Here is a 25,843-nt window from a genome sequence, read left to right as displayed (position 1 = left end):
GTTCAGTGTAATGCCCCTTAGGAGCATGGCTTAGTCCCCCATTTCAGAAGAAGAGATTGATCAAAGAGGAGAAATATTGGAGCTTAATTAAGCTTATTAAATATAACTGTGCAATGCAAATTAAAAAGTCTCAATTTCAGTAATAAAGAATTAGATCTTATATACTGACATGGAAGAAGAACCATGCTATATTGCTGAAATAAAAAGCAGTTTCTAGAAAATATATATTGGAAGCCATTATATACAAGCACATGCATTATATATTTGTATCACACACCATAGCAGGTCTGGTAGGCAATGCCCTGAATAGTTGTTACTCAAGGCATGGATGAGGGGTAAATAAAGAAGAGAAAGCTGAGTAGTATGTTGGAAAATCAATTTGCTAAAATCCATTTTCCTTGGAGTCAGTTGGTGTTTTTCTGAAACCATATGTATTGGGGGGAAGGAGGAGGGATTTTGGGGTGGGATGAGAGTGGAGGAGTAGAGGGGAAATGGCAGGGTCAGACCCTGAGCAGTGGTGTTTCCCTCCTGCTCACCATGGCCAACAATAGAGCCTGTGTCTTGCTCTTCTAAACACTGGGGGATGTGGCAGCTGAGCCAACCACCACCTACCATGGCCTGGCCAGATGGAAGTGGGGTGGAACCCACAATACTCCACCATTCTCCCAGGCAGAGGGCTGGTCTCACCCCAGGCTGTGCTGACGAAAGGGCCGGAAGAAGCTGTCTCTTAGTTTGGGGCAAATTGATTATTTGAAGAATTATTTGGCTAATTGATATATAACATTTTTCTTTTAGGAAATTGATTTTATAATTGTTCTAAAATTGTTCCCCTCATCATCAAATAGTGAAAATAAAGAAAAAAATATCATAAACTCCTGTAATCTCTTATAACAGGATTACCACCTTTTGGACTCCACTGGATTCTCTCAGTGTGTACCCATCACTCTCCATTTTATGTTATGGCTATTTTTAAAATTTAACCTTTGGTAAATAGTTCTCCTTGCATTTCCTTATAATTACCCATTTAGAAGAATTTAGAAAGATCCAAGAAACTAGAGAAAGACAGCATATGATTGGATGCAGGTTCTAGAACTACAGGGACAGCCTGAGGGGACCCCCTACCTTAACTGACCAAAGCAAGCAATAGTGAGAAAAAGCTTTAGGGTGGGACCCATGGCTTAAGGCAATTCACCAAGGTAAAGGGAGAAAAAACACACCTGGAAGAGAGAGTCTAAAGAAATTCAGAAATGTGAGTTAGAATTCATCAATTTTAACCTGGAACTGCTCTGCTGATCCAAAGACCTACAAGGAAACATCAAGAGATGAGACTGTGACTGTAACTTAGTGGTCTGTGTATTCCTCAAGAATATTCCTCAAGAATAGTGCTCAGATCTTGGCAACTGTGGTGGTCATCCTGCTCATCCCCCATTTCAGAGCATCAGCGTTTGCCACCTCAGGTACTCCAGGCTGAGGTGCTACCTCTGACCCCATTTTTATATAGATTTAAAACAAATTACATTAAACTTTAACTTTTTTTCTCAACCTCTCTAAGCACATACACCAACAAGAAAAGGTCCAAAAATGTATCCAACAACCTCTTAACAATGTTTACCTGGGGGTAGGGGCTAAGATGTCAGGAGAAGATGGAGGCAGACTTTTAAAATATAATTCTACATACTTCTAAATGATCTGAATTTTTACAACTTTTATTATTGAGTGTATGTTCATTATTTTTAAAAATAGAAAGTTTGGGGCTTCTCTGGTGGCACAGTGGTTGAGAGTCCGCCTGCCGATGCAGGGGACACGGGTTCGTGCCCCGGTCCGGGAAGATCCCACATGCCGCGGGGCGGCTAGGCCCGTGAGCCATGGCTGCTGAGCCTGCGCGTCCGGAGCCCGTGCTCCGCAACGGGAGAGGCCACAACAGTGACAGGCCCGTGTACTGCAAAAAAAACACAAAAAACAAAAACCAAAAACCAGAAAGTTTGTATAGGCAGAAAAAAAACTTGTTAATCCCACCACCCAGAGATGATCACTTATCAGTGTTCATTTTGGTGTGGTTAGCTTTTCAGGAGATTTTAATTTTTGTTCTATCATTTAAAAAATGGTCATTAGTATTATGTTTATTTAAAAATTGTTTGAAATAATAATTTTTATATCTCACTTTTTTTTCACTGTCCCAAATGAAAACATGGCATAAAAGGAAACAATACAGAGAACTGGCAAATGTTCTTTTCTAGTTTTTGTCAACAACTACTCTCCCAATATGTTTGGGCTTGTTGCTTTTTCCTTATATTTCTTATGTTGTAAACTCTTGAGGTAAAACTCAAAGCCTTTCTTTAATAAAAATCAGTATTTTGTGTGCGATGTAGCCATCAAGATTTTAGGGCCGAAAATTAGCCTCATCTTTCCTTGTATTCTAGGCTTTTACAAAAAAAAAATTGAAGACTAAAATTTGGGTCCCAGTTATCTTAAGAAATAAAGTATTTGTGAGTACCTTAATTGGAAACTTTATGCATTAAAAACTATTCTGGGGCTTCCCTGGTGACGCAGTGGTTGAGAGTCCGCCTGCTGATGCAGGGGACACAAGTTCATGCCCCGGTCTGGGAAGATCCCACATGCCGCGGAGCAGCTGGGCCCATGAGCCATGGCCGCTGAGCCTGCACCTCCGGAGCCTGTGCTCCGCAACGGGAGAGGCCACAACAGTGAGAGGCCCGTGTACCGCAAAAAAACCCCCCAAAAACCAAAAAAACTATTCTGATACTTTAGAGAGCACAAGAAGGGCTAACAGAAAAAAAAACCAACTAGTAAATATAATTAAAAATCACAGTTTGATCATGTATCAAGTACTTACTATGCACTAAATTCCACACAACTTCTCTCATTAATTGGATACAGTTATTCATCTTCTTTGGTCCTCCACAACACAGATGATTAAAAAGTCTACAAAACTAAGGTGATATTTATATCTCTATAGCACACAGGCCCAGCTGAAGACCGCAGTGATGTGCAGCCTTCCCCTCCCCCATAGCCCACTTCCTCTTTTTACTGTTTCACTTAGAAAAAACAGAGAGGACTCTTGATGCCACACAATGCCATACTGTTATTTGAAGTGGTTTTTTTGGTATACTAAGCTGTCTACAATTTTGCATACCATTTTCATCATCTGAAGAGTCAGTGAATGTCTTAGGTCGAGTTCTTGCAGAAGCAGGCCCTGAGCCAGTGGATGTAAGTGACTTAGTATTAAGAAAGGGCTTCCACGCACAGAGTCCCACACAGGATAAACCCAAGGAGAAACATGCCAAGACACATAGTAATCAAACTGGCAAAAATTAAAGACAAAGAAAAATTATTGAAAGCAACAAGGGAAAAACAACAAATAACATACAAGGGAACTCCCATAAGGTTAACAGCTGATTTCTCAGCAGAAACTCTACAAGCCAGAAGGGAGTGTCATGATATACTTAAAGTGATGAAAGGGAAGAAGCTACAACCAAGATTGCTCTACCCGGCAAGGATCTCATTCAGATTTGATGGAGAAATCAAAAGCTTTACAGACAAGCAAAAGCTAAGAGAATTCAGCACCATGAAACCAACCTACAACAAATGCTAAAGGAACTACTCTAAGTGGGAAACACAAGAGAAGAAAAGGACCTACAAAAACAAACCCAAAACAATTAAGAAAATGGTCATAGGAACATACATATCGAAAATTACCTTAAACGTGAATGGATTAAATGCTCCAACCCAAAGACACAGGCTTGCTGAATGGATACAAAAACAAGATCCATATATATGCTGTCTACAAGAGACCCACTTCAGACCTAGGGACACAAACAGACTGAAAGTGAGGGGATGGAAAAAGATATTCCATGCAAATGGAAATCAAAAGAAAGCTGGAGTAGCTATACTCATATCAGATAAAATAGACTTTAAAATAAAGAACGTTACAAGAGACAAGGAAGGACACTACATAATGATCAAGGGATCAATCCAAGAAGAAGATATAACAATTATAAATATATATGCACCCAACATAGGAGCACCTCAATACATAAGGCAACTGCTAACAGCTATAAAAGAGATCGATAGTAACACAATAATAGTGGGGGACTTTAACAATAATAGTGGGGATCAATCCAAGAAGAAGATATAACAATTATAAATATATATGCACCCAACATAGGAGCACCTCAATACATAAGGCAACTGCTAACACCTATAAAAGAGGAAATCAACAGTAACACAATAATAGTGGGGGACTTTAACACCTCACTTACACCAATGGACAGATCATCCAAAATGAAAATAAATAAGGAAACAAAAGCTTTAAATGACACAATAGACCAGATAGATTTAATTGATATTTATAGGACATTCCATCCAAAAACAGCAGATTACACTTTCTTCTCAGGTGCTCACAGAATGTTCTCCAGGATAGATCACATCTTGGGTCACAAATCAAGCCTTGGCAAATTTAAGAAAATTGAAATCATATCAAGCATCTTTTCTGACCACAACACTATGAGATTAGAATCAATTACAGGGAAAAAAAAAACGTAAAAAACACAAACACATGGAGGCTAAACAATACATTACTAAATAACCAAGAGATCAATGAAGAAATCAAAGAGGAAATCAAAAAATACCTAGAGACAAATGACAATGAAAACACGATGATCCAAAACCTATGGGATGCAGCAAAAGCAGTTCTAAGAGGGAAGTTTATAGCTACACAAGCCTACCTCAAGAAACAAGGAAACTCCCAAGTAAACAATCTAACCTTACACCTAAAGGAACTAGAGAAAGAAGAACAAACAAAACCCAAAGTTAGCAGAAGGAAAGAAATCAACAAGATCAGAGCAGAAATAAATGAAATAGAAACAAAGAAAACAATAGCAAAGATCAATAAAACTAAAAGCTGGTTCTTTGATAAGATAAACAAAATTGATAAACCATTAGCCAGACTCATCAAGAAAAAGAGGGAGAGGACTCAAATCAACAAAATTAGAAATGAAAAAGGAGAAGTTACAACAGACACCTCAGAAATACAAAGCCTCCTAAGAGACTACTACAAGCAACTCTATGCCAATAAAACGGACAACCTGGAAGAAATGGACAAATTCTTAGAAAGGTATAACCTTCCAAGACTGAACCAGGAAGAAACAGAAAATATGAACAGACCAATCACAGGTAATGAAATTGAAACTGTGATTTAAACTCTTCCAACAAACAAAAGTCCAGGACCAGATGGCTTCACAAGTGAATTCTATCAAACATTTAGAGAAGAGCTAACACCTATCCTTCTCAAACTCTTCCCAAAAACTGCAGAGGAAGGAACACCCCCAAACTCATTCTTTGAGGCCACCATCACCCTGATACCAAAACCAGACAAAGATACCACAAAAAAAGAAAATTACAGACCAATATCACTGATGAATATAGATGCAAAAATCCTCAATAAAATACTAGCAAACAGAATCCAGCAACACATTAAAAGGATCATACACCATGAGCAAGTGGGATTTATCCCAGGGATGCAAGGATTCTTCAATATATGCAAATCAATCAATGTGATACACCATATTAACAAACTGAAGAATAAAAACCATATGATCATCTCAATATATGCAGAAAAAGCTTTTGACAAAATTCAACACTCATTTATGATAAAAACTCTCCAGAAAGTGGGCATAGAGGGAACCTACCTCAATATAATAAAGGCCATATATGACAAACCCACAGCAAACATCATTCTCAATGGTGAAAAACTGAAAGCACTTCCTCTAAGATTAGGAACAAGACAAGGATGTCCACACTCACCACTATTATTCAACATAGTTTTGGAAGTCCTAGCCACGGCAATCAGAGAAGAAAAAGGAATACAAATTGGAAAAGAAGTAAAACTGTCACTGTTTGCAGATGACATGATACTATACATAGAGAATCCTAAAGATGCCACCAGAAAACTACTAGAGCTAATCAATGAATTTGGTAAAACCACAGGATACAAAATTAATGCACAGAAATCTCTTGCATTCCTATACACTAATGATGAAAAATCTGAAAGAGAAATTAAGGAAACACTCCCATTTACCATTGCAACAAAAAGAATAAAATACCTAGGAATAAACCTACCTAGGGAGACAAAAGACCTGTATGCAGAAAACTAAAGACACTGATGAAAGAAATTAAAGATGATACCAACAGTTGGAGAGATATACCATGTTCTTGGATTGGAAGAATCAATACTGTGAAAATGACTATACTACCCAAAGCAATCTACAGATTCATTGCAATCCCTATCAAATTACCAATGGCATTTTTTATGGAACTAGAACAAAAAATCTTAAAATTTGTATGGAGACACAAAAGACCCCGAATAGCCAAAGCAGTCTTGAGGGAAAAAAGATGGAGCTGGAGGAATCAGACTCCCTGAGTTCAGGCTATAGTACAAAGCTACAGTAATCAAGACAACATGGTACTGGCACAAAAACAGAAATATAGATCAATGGAACAAGATAGAAAGCCTGGAGATAAACCCATGCACCTATGGTCAACTAATCTATGACAAAGGAGGCAAGGATATACAATGGAGAAAAGACAGTCTCTTCAATAAGTGGTGCTGGGAAAACTGGACAGCTACATGTAAAAGAATGAAATTAGAACACTCCCTAACACCATACACAAAAATAAACTCAAAATGGATTCGAGACCTAAATGTAAGACCAGACACTATAAAACTCTTAGAGGAAAATATAGGAAGAACACTCTTTGACATAAATCACAGCAAGATCTTTTTTTTATCCACCTCCTAGAGTAATGGAAATAAAAACAAAAATAAACAAATGGGACCTAATGAAACTTAAAAGCTTTTGCACAGCAAAGGAAACCATAAACAAGACGAAAAGACAACCCTCAGAATGGGAGAAAATATTTGCCAATGAATCAACGGACAAAGGATTAATCTCCAAAATATATAAACAGCTCATGCAGCTCAATATGAAAAAAACAAACAACCCAATCCAAAAATGGGCAGAAGACCTAAATAGACATTCCTCCAAAGAAGACATACAGATGGCCAAGAAGCATAGGAAAAGTTGCTCAACATCACTAATTATTAGAGAAATGCAAATCAAAACTACAATGAGGTATCACCTCACACCAGTTAGAAAAGCCATATTCAGAAAATCTACAAACAACAAATGCTGGAGAGGGTGTGGAGAAAAGGGAACCCTCTTGCACTGCTGGTGGGAATGTAAATTGATACAGCCACTATGGAGAACAGTATGGAGGTTCCTTAAAAAACTAAAAATAGAATTACCATATGACCCAGCAATCCCACTACTGGGCATATACCCAGAGAAAACCATAATTCAAAAAGACCCATACACCCCAATGTATATTGCAGCACTATTTACAATAGCCAGGTCATGGAAGCAACCTAAATGCCCACTGACAGACAAATGGATAAAGAAGATGTGGTACATATATACAATGGAATATTACTCAGCCATAAAAAGGAATGAAACTGGGTCATTTGTGGAGATGTGGATGGACCTAGAGACTGTCATACAGAGTGAAGTAAGTCAGAAAGAGAAAAACAAATATCGTATATCAACACATATATGTGGAACCTAGAAAAATGGTACAGATGAACCGGTTTGCAGGGCAGAAATTGAGACACAGACGTAGAGAACAAACGTATGGACACCAAGCGGGGAAAGCGGTGGGGGGGTGGGGGTGGGGGTGGGGGGTGATGAATTGGGTGATTGGGATTGACATGTATACAGTGATGTGTATAAAATTGATGACTAATAAGGACCTGCTGTATAAAAAAATAAGTAAAATAAAATTCAAAAAAAAAAAAAAGAAAGGGCTTCCAGGAGAAACCAATAAGGGCATGGGGGATGAAGGATAGGGAATGGGAAGAAGCCAAATGAGGGTGTGATTTCAGAAGTCCTACACGCAACCTATGCCCATGGGAGTTCAGAATAAAGGAATAGACATCAGAGTTTGTCCTGCCTTGAAACAAAGGAGCTGGGCTTTGGTACTCCACATCAGCCTGGCTTTGGCTATAGGCTGCCAAGAGGGTGAAGTGGGGTGAAACATAGAACTCCCAGGTAATTTCAGCTCACTCCAGTGCCTGAGGGTAATTTGCAGGACTAGGGTTAATGTGCAGGTGCAGCTGATAGCAGCAAAATATGAAAAAGCTGGGGATGGGCTCATAGACCATGGGTGGGGCATCAGTTTGCTACTGTGAGTTTCCTGGTAACTTCCTCTACTGGGCCCACAACACGTTATCCCAAACTTCCAATAAAAGTTCAAAGTTTCTAAGCAGCTGGCATGAAAGTGTGAATGCCACTGAACCCCAATTTGAGTTGAAATCCTAATTCCACAGAAGGAATGGGAAAAGTCGTATTACTGTTTAAGTTTGAATGCTAACCCCATAAAAGAAATTGGAAAAGTCATTATTACTGTCTTGACACTTTGTCACCATATCCATAAAATGGAAGAATCATCCCTACATCAGAAAGTTTACTCATTTATTTGATCAATCATTCATTCAATGAATATAGAGTGTCTACTCTGAGATTCTGTTCAAGGGTTACTCTGAGAAGCGGATGGTGATAAGAAGAGCTCTGTAAAATGTAAAGCTCTAGGCAACTGCTTTTATCTCCAGTGGTTATTTATTTTCACAGCCCACTAGAAAACATAAAATTACCTAAAATCACAGCAAGGAGATACAAGGGAAAACTTCTTGGTACTGAGCCGGTATAAGCAGGTTTTTCAAAGAGAGAGAGGAAGAGAGAGAGAAACAGAGTGTGTGTATAGGCTGGGGTCCCTGGCCCTCAGCCCTTAAATACCGTAGGGACCCCATCATTGGAACAAGCAAAAGAAGCCCGGTCAATTTCCAAAACTTCTCCTAGAGAGACGTACCGCCTCCATTGAGAACCACTTTTCTCAGCGTAAGAGTTGCTGATCTAATGACTAGAAAAAAAAAACAAAAAACAAAAAACAAACCAACCAACCCGGTCCTTCCCCTTTCTCGGAAAACCTGAGACTTGAGAGACAGACTAGGGACGGGAAAGTCCCCGTTTCTAACCTGGAACAGCGCTTTCTGCCCAGAGACTTGTGACGAGCTACCACGGGCTCGGATTTTGATTGGTCAGTTGAGAAACTAAACTAGCGGGTTGCAAGGAGAGAAAACCCAGTGTTTTCTGCCATCGGGTGGGTGGGAATAAGTGCCGCGACTGCTGCTCCGTAACCTTGGCTCTGTTCTTCACTGGGCGCTGCCGCCAGCCTGGGCGCGTTCACCGTGAGTACCCGCTCCCGCGCCGCCCCCTCCCTCGACTTCTCCTTTTCTTCCCTGGCCTCCGGCGCCTTGGTGCTCTTTCCCGGCCCAGTGTAGTCAGGCGCCAGGTTCGGCTGGTTCAGGCTCGGTCCCGAGCGGACCGACAAACAGCGGAGGGGCCGGAAAGTGGCAGGCCGCTGGAGCGCAGGCTTCCTGCTCTATTCTCACTGGATAGCTCACAGGGCGCAACCGGACAAAACACTAGGTCATTGATGAGCTGCTGGCTGCCTGGGTGGAGTCGAGGGTGGTGGGCACTGTTTTGCAGGGCTGCCCGGTGTCACCCCGAGGGTTGTCTTTCCCTGAGTGCAGAGCCGAAGAGGGGCAGGCCGGTCACGAAGGTAGTGATCCGATGAGAGACAGGTGTTTGTGGGGTCTAAGATAAGAACTGACTCAGTAAGTACGTCGGCGCCATCGGGTGGAGCACTGAGCACTGCACCCTCCTCTGGGCTCCCCCCATTTTCTTCTGGGGCTCCCAGTTTCGAGGGCTTGTGTCTAAATTTAGATATCTCACACTGTTCTGTGAAATATTTCTATGGCATCTTAAGGTATTTGTTTTCGTTAAAGCTTTACTAAGGTATTTGTATTCATTAAAGCCTCCTCTGGGCTCCCCCCATTTCCTTCTGGGGCTCCCAGGTTCCAGGGCTTGTCTAAATTTAGATATCTCACACTGTTTTGTGTAATATTTCTATGGCATCTTTTTTTTTTAAATAAATTTATTTATTTATTTATGGCTGTGTTGGGTCTTCGTTTCTGTGCGAGGGCTTTCTCTAGTTGTGGCAAGCGGGGGCCACTCACTGTCACGGCCTCTCTTGTTGCGGAGCACAGGCTCCAGACGCGCAGGCTCAGTAGTTGTGGCTCACGGGCCCAGTCGCTCCGCGGCATGTGGGATCTTCCCAGACCAGGGCTCGAACCCGTGTACCCTGCATCAGCAGGCAGACTCTCAACCACTGCGCCACCAGGGAAGCCCTCTATGGCATCTTAAGGTATTTGTTTTCGTTAAAGCTTTATTGAGGTATAAATCATAAACCATAAAATCCTCCTATTTACAATGTACTTCAGTGGGTTACAGTATATTCATGGAGTTGTGCAGCCATTTTCTCAATATTAGAACATTTTCATCACCCCCCAAAAAAACACTGTACCGATTAGACATCACTCCCCATTTCTCCCCAACCACCCCCAGCCCTAAGGAACAACTAATCTTTCTGTCCCTATGGATTTGCCTATTCTTGATTTATCATATAAGTGGGATCATACAGTATGTGGTCTTCTGTGACTGGCTTCTGTCATTTGATATGATGTTTTCAAAGATCATCCATTATAGCAAGCACTGGCACTTCATTTCTTTTTTATTGCTGAATAATATTCCATTGTAGGACTATACCACATTTTATTTATTCATTCATCAGTTAATGAGCATTTGGGTTGTTTCCACTTTTTGGCTATTAAAAATAATTCTATTACTGGGCTTCCCTGGTGGTGCAGTGGTTAAGAATCCACCTGCCAATGCAGGGGACATGGGTTCGAGCCCTGGTCTGGGAAGATCCCACATGCCGCGGAGCAACTGAGGCTGTGCGCCACAACTACTGAAGCCCGTGAGCCACAACTAGTGAAGCCTGGTGCCTAGATCCCATGCTCTGCAACAAGAGAAGCCACTGCAATGAGAAGCCCGCACACCACAACAAAGAGTAGACCCTGCTCACCGCAACTAGAGAAAGCCCACATGCAGCAATGAAGACCCAACACAGCCAAAAATAATAAATAAATTAAATTAAATTTTTTTAAAAATAAAAAATAAATAAAAATAATACTATTATTGACGTTCATGTACAACTTTTCAGTGTGAACAGAAGTTTTCAATTCTCTTGGGTATATATCTAGGAGTGGAGTTGCTGGGTCATATAGTAACTATATGTTTACCATATAGTTATGTTTACCTTTTGAGGAACTGCCAGACTGTTTTCCAGAAGTGCCACACCATTTTACCTTCCCAGCAGCAGTATATGAGAGTCCCAATTTTTCTACATCCTTGCCAAGACTTATTTTTTCTTCCAGTTTTATTGAGATATAATTGACATACAGTACTATATAAGTTTAAGGTGTTACATCACAAAACAATTATCACAATAAGTTTAGTGAACATCTGTCATTTCATATGGATACAAAATTAAATAGAAAAAAATTTTTCCTCGTGATGAGAACTCTTAGGATTTACTCTCTTAACAATTTTTATATATAACATCCTTTTGTTAATTATATTTATCATGTTGTACATTAGATCCCTATACTTATTATCTTATAACTGTAAATTTGTACCTTTTGACTGCCTTCATTGAATTCCCCCTCCCACAACCCCCTGCCTCTGGTAACCACAAATATGTTCTCTTTTTCTATGAGTTTGTTTTTGAAGTATAATTAACCTACAATACTATATTAGTTCCTGTCACACAATGTAGTGATTTGATATTTCTATACATTTCAAAATAGTCACCATGATTATAGTGTCACCATACAAAGATATTACATAGTTATTGACTACATTCTACACACTGTACATAAATTATACCCATGGCTTATTTATTTTGCAACTGGACGTTTGTACCTCTTAATCTCCCTCATCTATTTCTTTCCTCCCCCACCACTGCCCCTCTGGCAACCACCTGTTTGTTCTCTGTAATTATAACTCTGTTTGTTTTTTTATTTGTTCATTTGTTCTGATTTTTAGATTCCACATGTAAGTGAAATCAGACAGCATTTGTCTTTCTCTGATTTATTTCACTTAGCACAATACCCTCTAGGTCCATCCATGTTGTCAAAAAAGCAAGATTTCATTCTTTTTTATGGCTGAGTAATATTCCATTATATATATATATATAAAATCTGTAATATTTTATGGGAAAGCCCAAATGAACTTCTTGGCCAACCCAATATATATACACATACATACCAGAACTTCTTTATCCATTCATCTATTGCTGGGCATTTAGGTTGCTTTCATATCTTGGCTATTGTAAATAATGCTGCAATGAACACAGGGGTGCATATATCTTTTCTAATTAGTGTTTTTGTTTTCTTTGGATAAATACCCAGGAGTGGAAATGCTGGTTCACATGATAGTTCTATTTTTAATTTTTTGAGTAATTTCCATACTGCTTTCCATAGTGGCTGAACCAGTTTACATTCCCACCAACAGTTCACAAGTGTTCCCTTTTCTCCACATCCTTGCCAACACTTGTTATTTGTTGTCTTTTTGATAATAGCCATTCTGATGGGTGTGATGATATCTCATTGTGGTTTTGATTTGCATTTCACTGATGATTAGTGATGTTGAGCATCTTTTCATATGTCTGTAACCACCTGTATGTCTTCCTTGTAAAAATGCCTGTTTAGACCCTTGGCCCATTTTTTAATCAGGTTGTTTGTTTTTTTGATGTTGAGTTATATGAGTTCTTTGTATATTGTGGATATTAACCCCTTATTGGATATATCATTTACAAATACCTTCTCCTATTCCATAGGTGGCCTTTTCATTTTGTTAATAGTTTCCTTCACTGTGCAAAAGCTTAGATGCAGTCCCATTTGGTTATTTTTGCTTTCATTTCCCTTGCCTGAAGAGACATATCCAAAGAAATATTACTAAGACTGATGTCAGAGAGCTTACTGCCTTTGTTTTCTTCTAGAAGTTTTATTGTTTCAGGTCTTACATTTAAATATTTAATTCATTTTGAATTTATTTTTGTGTATAGTGTGAGAAAGTAATCCAGTTGGTTTTTTGCATGTAGCTGTCCAGTTTTCACATCATTTACTGAAGAGTCTATCTTTTCTCCATTGTATATTCTTGCCTTGTTTGTCCTAGGTTAATTGCCCAAATAAGTGTATGTTCATTTCTGGCCACTCTGTTCTGTTCCATTGATCTATGTGTCTGTTTTTGTGCCAGTACCATACTGTTTTGATGACTGTAGCTTTGTAGTATAGTTTGAAACCAGGGCATGTGATACCTTCAGCTTTGTTCTTCTTTCTCAAGATTATTTTGGCTATTCAGGGTCTATTATGTTTCCATACAAATTTTAGAATTACCAGATTCATTGGTGAGTTCTAGTAGTTTTTTGGTGGTGTCTTTAGGAATTTCTACATATAGTATAAAGTCATCTGCAAACAATGACAGTTTTACTTCTTCCTTTCCAACTTGGATTCCTTTTATTTCTTTTTCTTGTCTGATTGCTATGGTTAGGACTTCCAATACTATGTTGAATAAAAGTGGTGACAGTAGGCATCCTTGTCTTGTTCCTGATCTCAGAGGAAATGCTTTCAGCCTTTCACCATTGAGTATAACGTTAGTTGTGGGCTTGTCATATGTGGCCTTTATTATGTTGAGGTATGTTCCTTCTATACCCACTTCACTGAGAGTTTTTTTTTAAACATCTTTATTGGAGTAAATTGCTTTACAATGGTGTGTTTCTGCTTTATAACAAAGTGAATCAGCTATACATATACATATATACTCATATCTCCTTCCTCTTGCGTCTCCCTCCCACCCTCCCTATCCCACCCCTCTAGGTGGTCACAAAGCACCGAGCTGATCTCCCTGTGCTATGTGGCTGCTTCCCACTGGCTATCTATTTTACACTTGGTAGTACATATTAGTCCATGCCAGTCTCTCACTGAAAGTTTTTAATCATAAGTAAATGTTGAATTTTGTCAAAACCTTTTTTTTTGCATCTATTGAGATGATCATATGATTTTTATTATTCAGTTTGTTAATGTGATGTATCACATTGATTGATTTGTGGATATCAAACCATCCTTGCATATCTGGGATAAATCTCACTTGATAATGACGTATGATACTTTTAAGGTTTGTTGAATTTGATTTGCTAATATTTTGTTGAGGATTTTTGCATCTATGTTCATCAAGGATGTTGGCCTATAATTTTCTTTTTTCTGATATTTGTTTGGTTTTGGCATCAGAGTGATGCTGGTTTTGTAAAATGAGTTCAGAAGCATTCCTTCCTCTGCATTTTTCTTGGAAGAGTTTGAGAAGGATAGGAGGACAGGTGTTAACTCTTCTCTTAATGGTAGAATTCACCTGTGAAGCCATCTGGTCATGGGCTTTTTTTTGGTTGGGATTTTTTTGGTTACTGATTCAATTTCATTACTGGTAAAGTGGTCTGTTTCTTCCTGGTTCAGTCTTGGGAGATTGTACATTTCTAGGATTTTTTCCATTTCTTCTAGGTTATCCACTTTATTGGCATATAATTGCTCCCAGTAATCTCTTATGATACTTGGTATTTCTGTGGTGTCAGTTGTAACTTCTCCTTTTTCATTTCTGTTTTCATTTATTTGGGGCCTCTCTCTTTTTTTCTTGAGGAGCCTGGCTAGAGGTTGATCAATTTTGTTTATCTTTTCAAAGAACCAGCTCTTAGTTTCATTGATCTTTTCTATTTTTTAAGTCCCTATTTCATTTATTTCCACTCTGATCTTTATGATTTCTTTCCTTTCACTAATTTTGAGTTTTGTTCTTCTTTTTCTAGTTCCTATAGGTGTAAGGTTAGGTTGTTTGAGATTTTTCTTGTTTCCTGAGTTAGGTTTGTATCACTATAAACTTCCCTCTTTGAACTGCTTTTATTGCGTCCCACAGATTTTTGGATCATGTTTTTGTTTTCATTTGTCTCCAGGTATGTTTTTAATTTCTTCTTTGATTTCTTCAGTGATCCACTGGTTGTTTAGTAGCATACTGTTTAGCCTCCATGTGTTTGTGTGGTCTTTTTTTTCTTGTAGTTGATTTCTAGTCTCATAGCATTGTGATTGGAAAAGATGCTTGATATGATTTCAGTTTTCTTAAATTTACTGAGACTTGTTTCGTGGCCTTGTTTTGTGATCTATTCTGGAGAATGTTCCATGTGCAACTGAAAAGAATGTGTGTTCTGCTGTGTTTGCATGGACTGTTCTTTATATATCTATTAAGTCCATTTGTTCTAATGTGTTTCTTAAGGCCAGTGTTTCCTTATTGATTTTCTGTCTAGATGATCTGTCCATTGATGTATGTGGGGTGTTAAAGTCCCCTACTATTATTATGTTACTTTCAATTTCTCCCTTTATGTCTGTTCATATTTGCTTTATGTATTTAGGTGCTTCTGTGTTGGGTGAACACTTGTTATTATCTATCTTTTTAATTATAGTCACCCTAGTGGGTGTGAAATGGTATCTAATTATGGCTTTGATTTGCATTTCCCTAATGATGACTAATGATGAATTCTTTTTAAATTACAAAATAATTTTTAAAAAGTATTTGCATGCTGAGGTTATGAGAACTTTGTCTGGGTCACATGTCCCAAAGTCACAGAGCCTACACTCCAACCATGTCTATGGCTAATGCTTGAACTCCATCCCTTGTTCCTAGAACAGAATCTAGGATAAAACTCTTTATAACTTCACACACTGCCTCTGTTAGAAAGGGAATCCCGGGTAAGATGAACCTCTGCATAGACGAATTGGTTCATTTCTTATTTGCTATTAGAAACTCAATTTATCAAAGAGCTTTTTAGTCTCTCCATTTTTACTATGGAAAAAAATAAGTGTTTTCTTGAGATCCTCATACTGGATCATGTGTGAAGTAGTGACCCTTTCTTGGTGTTTAATGATTTTGTGCTTCTCTTTATGTACGTGCCCATTGGGCTTCTCCTTCTCCTCACTACCATCAGGACACAGAATGAGGAGGGACGCAAAGTTTAAACTTTGTTTAAATGCACAGTTATCAAAAGCTTTTGAGTACACATTTTTCTCTATCTATATACTTTATACTGCTGTCAATCTTATTTTAAGTATTACTAATGCTTAATATTTGTCTCATTTTTTTTCAGTTAAAAATTCAGATTGAGCTTTTTTGTAAGTGGCTCCCAGAAGATTCACCCTACCCCACTTTGGGAACACAGCAGTTGTGGAGATGGAGACAGGAATGGAACCAGAATCAGAGTTCAAATATACCAGAAAATGTGGGCTTTAAATTCTTATGTGAGTCAGAGACCAAGAGCTGTGGGACATTGAGGACTTTAGCATTCGCTGTAAACTTTGGCATAGGTCACTTGTTTCTCTGAATACTGGATCCAAAAAGCACAATGAACACAAGAATGTGCTATGGTACCAGGGTGAATTCCAGACAAGCACGAGAATTCTGTACACCTGGGGAAGGAGGCACAACTCCTGAGGTGATCTTGGAAGTGGAACTGATAGAACTTGGGGAAAGTGATGAAATAATTGACCTCACTTGTGACTCTCTAGAACCTGCAGTGATTGACCTAACTCACCATGACTCTGTTGTGATTACTGAAGAAAGGAGGCGGCCAAGGTCACTCCAAGGCCAAACTGGCAGCTGTGTGGTGAGCAGTGATAAGGAGGGGTTGATGAGGGACAGAGATGTATCTGTGACCAACAGTGCCTACCATAATGCCCTGGAAGAAGAAACTTTAAGTGGCACACTACCTGGTTATATCTGGTGTCGAATTTGTAGGGATGGGTACTTAAGAGATTGAACTGAGTAAACGACATGTCTACTCTACACAATGTGGCCACATCTTCTGTAGTCAGTGCCTCTGCACTTCCCTTAAATATACTAGAAATTGCCCAGTTTGTTTGAAAAAAATCAGCTGCCATCTGTACCACCGCATCTATATATGATGTGTGCTGTGTTGCTCAGGACAGACAACCTAGCTAGATTCTTCCATGTCCTTGTGCAGAAACTATGGGTTGTTGGCATTCAGTGCACGGAGTTAAAAATGCCTGATTTAAAAAACTGCTGCAGTATATAAATTTTTTTTTTGGTACGTGGGCCTCTCACTGCTGTGGCCTCTCCCACTGCGGAGCACAGGCCCCGGACGCGCAGGCCCAGTGGCCATGGCTCACGGGCCCAGCCGCTCCACGGCACATGGGATCTTCCTGGACTGGGGCATGACGCCGTGTCCCCTGCATCGGCAGGCGGACTCTCAACCACTGCGCCACCAGGGAAGCCCAGGAGTATATAAAATTTTTTTTTCATTTTCCACACACAATGAGACTACCTTTTGATTTGTTTTGTTTCATGCTGCGGGACTGGACTTGGTTGTCATAGTGTGCCAGAGACTGGTGGTTGTCCTCAAAGCAAATTTTCCTTTCTTTCTCATAACAATCAATTTTTAATTGGCCACATGTGAGCATTTTGGGTCATGTAAATAAGGGCAACATCCTAGAGATGATGGAACAAGATGGAAGGAACCTGAGAGACTGACAACTTTGCAAACCACAGCCACCTACAAGTTTGGGCTTTTACTTGAGAGATGAATAAACTTCATTCTTGTTTACGCAACTATTATACTGAGTCTTGCTTAGAGCAATGGGAACTTTATTTTAATTAATGGAGCAGGCAGGGTGATATCTTCCTGGTTTTTCTGAATTTCCTGACTCCACTGGAATAAAAGGAAGTCAGTCTTTTCTGACCATCTCTCCAACCAACAAGGTGGAGGTAGGTATACAAGCAGGCACCATGTCCTGCTGGGACTCCTGGTGGCCTTTGAAACCAGCATGAGGAGTCACCTAGACGCACTGGAATCTAGAGTTGTGGTTCTGTGCTCTCTGACTTGCCACACCAGAGAGAGGCTCCCTTCACCCTAGGCTTACAGGTGTGCCTGCCTTCCACCATACTGGTCAGCTAATCAACAAGTTGGTCTGCTTCTCTGTGAACAAATACATCACTGCATCACCATCCTAGCTGCTCCTGCAGCCTGACTGGGTCGCAGGCTTGAGAAGACCTCATCACTGCTGCCCACAGACTCCCAACACACACACACACACACACACACACACACACACACACTAGCTCTTTTTTCTTTTGAAGAAAATCACAAAGGACTCACAATTCCATCTGTACTTTAGAATTAGAGAGGACATGATTTCTACTGTGCTCTCTCCTTTTCCCTCATAATGAAATGTGCAGTAAAGCTTGTTCCTTACTTTCAATGGTTGTAGCAGTGTTGCTTTCCTCCATGGAGGCTCAGTTGTGCCAATGGAGCAGTGCCCATCCCAGCATCATGTCTGTTCTACACACTGCATTCTCTGCAGTATCTCATACTCCAAACCTCAGTTGCTTGTCTTGGCACAGGATATGAAAGATAAATGGGTATACACCCTTCCGTGGGTTTCTTTGTGTGTTCTAAAATGAAATGAGGGGATTTCCCTGATGGCGCAGTGGTTAAGAATCCGCCTGCCAATGCAGGGGACATGGGTTCGGGCCCTGGTCTGGGAAGATCCCACATGCCGTGGAGCAACTAAGCCCATGTGCCACAACTACTGAGCCTGTGCTCTAGAGTCCACATGCCACAACTACTGAAGCCCATGTGCCTAGAGCCCATGCTCCACAACGAGAAGCCACCGCAATGAGAAGCCCGTGCACTGCAATGAAGAGTAGCCCCGCTCGCCGCAACTACAGAAACCCTGCATGCAACAACGAAGACCCAACGCAGCCAAAAATAAATAAATAAATTTATTAAAATAAAATGAGGAAGAAAAACAACATGAAATTTTTTTTAAAAGAAAGAAGTTCTAAATATTAGATGTAGAACTTCCTGCATTTCAGTAGGACATCTTGTGTGTTCCACTTTGGAGACTTAATTGCCCTGTCACATAGCACAGTGTATCACAAACTTGGCTAATGATCGAAACACCTGAGAGGTGCCTATTAAATATACAGATTCTGCTTTTGCATATATTGCCCATGTGATCAGGAAAAAGAGCATACTCTCTCCAGCTTGCCAGCAGCCCTTGACCCTCCCTATCGTGTTCTACCCAGTCCACTACATTTTTACCTTATCTACCAAACTCATGTAGACATTTGAGTTTTTGATCTCTGCTTTAGGGAAAAAATAGAGGGGATTCTGACTTTTCTGAAAAATTGAGATAAATTTTACAGACAAAAATTCACTGATCTTAAGTGTATAATTAGATGAGCTGGGGCAAATATGTACATTCACAGGACCAGCACCCCAATCAAAATATAGAACAATTCCAGAGCAGTTCTCCTGCATTCCCTTACCCTGTTGCTCTCCACCTGGGTGCCCCTTCCCAGTAAAGTCTTTTGCTTTGTCAGCAAAAAAAAAAAAATTATATTTATATATATATATATATATATACACACACACACACATACACACACACACACACACACATATATATAAAACAATTCCATCATTCCAGAAAGTTCCTATCTAGTCGATCCCCATCCCCCACAGGCAACCACTTTTTTGATTACTATCATCATAGATATGTTTGGGGACACTGACTTTTATTACTTCATTGTCTAGCCCAGATCATCTGGGAGGAAAGTTTGATAGGGAAATTTGGAATATAAGCATTAGGCAAGGGTCAAGGGTTTATTTTAGTGGGAGTATGACTTATCTCTCTTAAGAATTGAAGCAAGAAGGTATTAATAATGACACCTGCTATTTATTAAACAATAGCTATTTTCCAGGCACAGTACAAGGCACTTCACACATCACAGGCAGTCAAGGTATACATCTAGGCAACAGCAGGAACCCAACAGGATGTAAGAACAAAAGTTGAAGGGAGCTGCCACAGGCACGTTAGTGTGAATAGGTTGGCTGACTATTGTACATGGCTGTGGGAAGAAGTGAGAACTAAAGCTAGAAAAGAATATTAAGGCCACATCATGAGTAGAGCATTGTGTGCTGTGTTATGGAGTTTAGATTTTATTCTACAGTTGCTAAGGAACCATTAAAGGCTCTGAAAAAGAGCCTCCAGAGAAGGATTCTTAATGATTCAGCATGATATCAGTGAGGGTTGAAGATACTGTTTGAAAACTGGGGGGAAAATATGGAGGTAGGATCAGGAAGGAAAGATCCTGGTGTTGATTTTCCTCTCAAAACAGAAGTGAATTTTCTGAAATGTGTAAGAAAAAGGATGAAAGTAACCTTGGTCTGAGGAATGTGGTAATGCACTGGTACTCTCTTGCCCTTGATGTTAACAGTTTCATTTTAGCACAGCCAGCAGGGCTGTGCCAATCTTTTGAGCTATGGCAGCTCTTGGGAGATGGCTGTTGGTCTGAGGTGGCAATGATAGGAATTGAGAGAAGAGCTGTGGCGGTTTGGATTTAGCTTTCAGGTACCTTTCTGGAAAAGTGGAAGCTCATTTGACCAGAGTGGAAATGGATTATAAGAGGTTGGACAATCAAATTTATCCACTTGATGACCGATCTAGCTTTAGAACAAGTTAGCCTCACAGTGAGATGATCTGGCAATTTAAATTAGCTGTTTCCTGATGTTCCCTGAGGTTACATCAGGGAACTAAAGCCAAACTTCTTGAGCTATAATATGTGAGGATTTCATCAATCACTGATTAAAATCAAACTGTTCAAGAAAAGGGTTAAGAGAGACAGAGTGGAGAAGTCAGAGGCATCTTTCAGCAAGGATTGGTTTTCTATTGTCTGATCCACACTGAATTCATCCCTGCAGCAAATGTTAAGCACACCTGCCAGAAGAAACAAGTTACTCTCTGAGAACCTAAAATTGTTAAGATGGATAAACTTTTAGATCCTTTCCTTAGCTATATCAATTAGATCCCACTGATTTGATATTAAAATCTGCATACTGAGATGACTATCCCAGGGAGTGTTAATAAAGTAGGTTTCAAGGGGCTTCCCTGGTGGCACAGTGGTTGAGAGTCCGCCTGCCAATGCAGGGGACGCGGGTTCATGCCCCGGTCCGAAAGATCCCACATGCCGCGGAGAGGCTGGGCCCGTGAGCCATGGCCGCTGAGCCTGCGCGTCCGTCCGGAGCCTGTGCTCCGCAACGGGAGAGGCCACAACGGTGAGAGGCCCGCGTACCGCAAAAATAAAGAAAGAAAGAAAGAAAGAAAGAAAGAAAGTAGGTTTCAATGGTATCATTGGCTCAGTGTCTTGTCTCTAAAACAGTAGTTTCCCTGCAACAAGAGCAGGGAACAGCAGCGGCACTTGCACAAATGCACAGGCACTCCCAACGGTTCTCTCCTACTGGTTTCCTTATTTATAACAGTTTTAGACATTTGTTAGTACATAGTATTTTGAAAGTAAAACATGTAGTTTTCTTTTTCCATCTCCAATTTCATAGTTCAGTTTCATGGTATTATGCAGATGGATTTCCAACTTTGAGAAAATGATTTTTGTTTCACTATCCAGGGACTATTTACAGACAGCTCTAACATGATAACCCTCCTGTGTGGGGAACATTAATCAGGGCAGCACTGGACATGGGCCCTTCCCTGCCCCCTTAGCTTTCAGCAGGCAAAAAGATCCTACAGGGCATAGTCCTTTCTCCTGTGGAGTGGCATGGAGAAGGCATGTGGCCCCAGGTATGACTCTGCCAGCATCACTGACCCTCTAAAGGGAGGGCAGAGGGGCTGCCAGTGTGGTGTGACAAGATAGAGGTAGCAGTTACCCACAGCACTTGGCTTCCCTGCTGAGATGAGAGCCTTTAGAGAACAAATTTCTCTCTTCCTTTCCTCTGAACAAGGCCAAGTCACAGAAGTAGCAGCTGCTGTATTCTCCAACCAGGAAAGAGAAGTACAGTGCATTGCTGGGCATGGACCACTCATTAATTCTTTCATTCATCTGCTCATTTGCCTAGTATTTATTAAATTCTGATAGTGTGGTAGACCTATATAGTTAAAAAGATGAATAAGACAGTCTCCAAGAAGCTCATAGCTAGTGGGGAAGAGATGTGAAAATAGTTATAATACAATAAAAGAAATAATGCAGTGAAATAAAAGCTATGACAGAAATATCTGCCAGGTGCTGCCGAGGCATAAAAGAGGAAATAACTCTGACTTCTTGACTCTGAGCTTCCTTGGAGTCTAGAAGATGGAAAATTGAACTTTTAATTTATATTCAGCTCCATGGAGTCCTTGAAGATTAATACCTACTTACATTTCTTGTTATATTTCAAGACAAAGTTAATTTGAGGGAGCATTAGTTTTGTAAACTATTTTCTATACAAATGTTAGTGCAATAACAATAATAATAGCTATGACCATTTATTGGGTGCTCACTATGTGTCAGGTACTGTTAAGCATTTTATATACATCATCTCATTTAATCCTCACCACAGTCCTATGAGGTATTATTATCTCTATTTTTATTTTAATTTTTTTATTTTTTGGCCATACCACGCGGCTTGTGGGATCTTAGTTCCCTGACCAGGGATTGAACCCATACCCCCTTCAGCGGAAGCATGGAGTCCTAACCACTGGAGCCAGGGAATTCCCTATTATCTCTATTTTATATATGATAAAATTGAAGCTTGGAAAAGAAAAGTAACTTTGGTTTATGACTTTGTTTTTGTTTCCCATCTCCTGGTACCAATTATATGGTAAAACCTGGTATGTAGTTTCTTAAACATCACTGTCCCGCTGCACAAAACTTCATTTTAAAATAGTGAAATAAAAGCTCAAAGTGCCTTTTTGTGAGATTTGGGACCTCTTGCTACAGAGGTGGTGGAATCACAAACTTTGGAGGTGGAAGGGGAGTCTTAGGAACTCATATTTTATGGTGGAAGAACTGATGCCCAGAGGAGTTAAACATCTTAACCAAAGTTACTCATTGTTCTGGTGGGAGACAAGCCTCTCCCTTCTTTTTTTAAAAATAAATTTATTTATTAATTTGTTTTTATTTTTGGCTGTATTGGGTCTTTGTTGCTGCTCATGGGCTTTCTCTAGTTGAGGCAAGCAGGGGCTACTCTTCGTTGCGGTACGCGGGCTTCTCATTGTCTTGGCTTCTCTTGTTGCAGAGCACAGGCTCTAGAGTGCAGGCTCAGTTGCTCCGTGGCATGTGGGATCTTCCCAGGCCAGGGCTCGAACCCGTGTCCCCTGCATTGGCAGGCGGATTCTTAACCACTGCGCTACCAGGGAAGCCCAAGGCTTCTCTCTTCTAGCCCACTGTTCTTGCCCCAGGGCCAAAGACTCAAGAATGTGCAGACGTCAGGTTTTCATACAGTCATCTTTATTAGACATTGTTAAACATTTTAGCCAACAACAAAACATTCAAGATGAAACAAAAAAAATTTCTTTTTTTACTTGGGGACATCGTTTCTAGGTGATCATCAGCATTTCATAGCCATTTATTTGACAAAGAATTTGATCCAATGAATGCCATGTACTGTCAAGGTAAGCAAGACACAGCACAACCCAGCAGTTGTTCACAACTTAGGGAAGGGGCAGACATGCAATCAAACAATTAAAATAATTATGTACAAGCAAGTATAAAGGTTTAGGGTGCTATAGAAATGTGTAAAGCGATGATTCTCAGCTGGGGGTGGGTCCCACTCCCATATACCCAATAGACACTTGGCAATGTCTGGAGACAGTTTTGGTTCTCACAACTTGGGGGGCACGATGGTGGTGATACTGGTGATCAGAGGCCAGAAATGCTGCTAAAACTCCTAAAGTTCACAGGTCAGAGCCCCAGCAACAAAGACTTAGGCAGCCCAAAATGTCAATAGGGCTGAGGTTGAGACTGTGGTAGACAGCCAGCAAAATATTTTCTACAAGGGATGGGTGAGAGGGTTATATCTTGGGGGACTGGTTGTGGAAGAGTTTACTGAAGAGATAATGATTGGGGTTAGGGAGGGAAGATCCCCAGAATAAGGAACAACATGTACAAAGCCACAGAAGCATAGCATATTTGGGCAATCCCACACACTGGTGGAAGAGTTGTAGGCATTAAGGCTGGACAGCTAGGCAGGAACTAGACATTCAAGAAAATATATTGAGTTAGAGGAATTATTGTAAGAAAAACTGGTTCCATGATGGCTCTTTATAAGTCATTCAGGAGCACAGTCTAGGTATGTACTGCTATGAGCTAAAACTGCTAAAGAAAGCTGTTTGAAATGAAGTTTTTCTCATCTTGCTTCCTTATGGTCTGGAGTTTTCCAGGCATTTGTTACTTTCTCAGAGACAGAGTTCAAGCTGTTTCAATGGAATGTGAACTCTGAGAGGTGGAATAACTATTAAAGCCACTTAGCTGGTGTCTCAGTGCTGTGATGAAATCGTGAGCAGGGATAAGGTGGTTATTTCTCATGTGTTAGACTTCTAGGCAGATGATAATGATTATTTCCTCTTTCGTAGAGTGCCCTAGGCCAGAAATGGGGATATGTGACCCTTAAGATTAGACTGCCACCTTGGATCTAAATGAGTTGCCTTCCCCTCCCTCACAAAAAATGGTGGGCAGGTAGGCCATTCCAGTCAGGGTTTCTCTTTCTCTTAAGCTAATGATGATCAAAGCAACTGACAAACTGTCACGGAATCTGCCAGACCTCACTCTGGCCTTCCCCACCTCCCAGCTCCTGAACTTTCCCTCCTTCCATCATGCTCTGGGCCCAGTCTTAGCAAACTAACAGGTCACAGACTTCTGGTCTGCAACCATCCTAGGCCTATTGAGCTCTGGTCCAAGTGCCTGCCTCTGTCCCCTGGTGGCCTGATGATAGAGCTTCATGGAGGTGAGTTACCTTCTTCTAACTTAGCTAATTTCTGGAGCATAATGTGGAAAACTGGATCAAAGAAGAGGGTATGGATTTTACAAAATGAAAGAAAATTCAGGGAGATAGTTAACTTGTGGCAGCTTATAGCTTCTATAATCTCTCTAGGCCTTGGAATAATTGAGAATTTAGAGAAGAGAGTTTGGTAGGAAAGTGATGAAACCTACCAAAAACTTATGAGAAAAATTAAAATAAATACTATACAAAAATGTACTTTCCTTATTAATGTAATCACTTTATTATTTTAGATTGAAAAAATTTATTATGTATAACTTGATTTGCTCATTATACTATCACACTTGGTATTTTATACTTAAAGTGGAGTTGATTAAACATTTTAAATTGAATTCCTTCAAGATCTCTTCGGAGCTAAAAATAAATGCAGTTACATTCTGAATTTAGTGTTTTCTTGATTGTTGTACAGATAAAAGAAAATGTTTATTTACTATAAGAAAGGTAAAAAACCTCACTAAAATTCATCAACAAGAGATTGTGACACTGAGCCCTTAGGTTCTGAGTTATCATTTCCACCAGTTACCATTCTTATAAAGTTTAATTATATGTATATTAATCATTAAGATCAGGTTCTAATTTCCTCTATCACAGGACCTTTAGATTTGCTCTTATCCTTCTCTGTCCTTAGCTGTTGAAACAAAAAAAGGTATAAGTATTTTGTTTATAATTTCTAGAGAAAAAACCCCCCACTATTGCCTATTCCTACTACATTCTTGTTCCTTTAAGGCGAGGTCGATAAAAATAGACACTTTTCTCTAATAGTAAAAAAAAAAAATCATTTGTGTCATCATGAACTTCCCCTTATTTCAAAATTTCAGGCAGAGGCTGGAAAGGAGTGAATTAAATGACTTAAGATCTCTTTCAATTTTGAGAAGTTCTGATAAGTCAAAAAGTTCATTATCTTTCCTTCTTACGTGAAAACGGCAGG

General features: G+C 39.9%; 1 protein-coding gene and 1 pseudogene across 2 annotated transcripts in view; both read left to right on the top strand.

Annotated features, from left to right (window-relative positions):
* The first annotated feature begins 9,228 nt into the window (after positions 1-9,228).
* Positions 9,229-25,843, top strand: part of TRIM69 (tripartite motif containing 69) — a 53,084-nt gene continuing 36,469 nt past the window's right edge. Inside the window, exon 1 of the mRNA XM_081229025.1 lies at positions 9,229-9,316. The gene's annotated coding sequence lies outside the window, so the exon portion shown is untranslated. The remainder of the gene's footprint in view (positions 9,317-25,843) is intronic.
* LOC308614565 (E3 ubiquitin-protein ligase RNF4-like) lies at positions 9,452-18,948 on the top strand (annotated as a pseudogene). The gene is made up of 2 exons (XR_014017873.1): positions 9,452-9,745; positions 16,213-18,948. The product of XR_014017873.1 is annotated as an E3 ubiquitin-protein ligase RNF4-like (transcript).

The sequence above is a fragment of the Mesoplodon bidens genome, assembly GCF_964165515.1.
Source record: "Mesoplodon bidens genome assembly, chromosome: 3".
NCBI classification, from domain to species: domain Eukaryota; kingdom Metazoa; phylum Chordata; class Mammalia; order Artiodactyla; family Ziphiidae; genus Mesoplodon; species Mesoplodon bidens.
The sequence above is the reverse complement of the archived record's forward strand: the minus strand, read 5'-3'. Positions and strand labels throughout refer to the sequence as shown.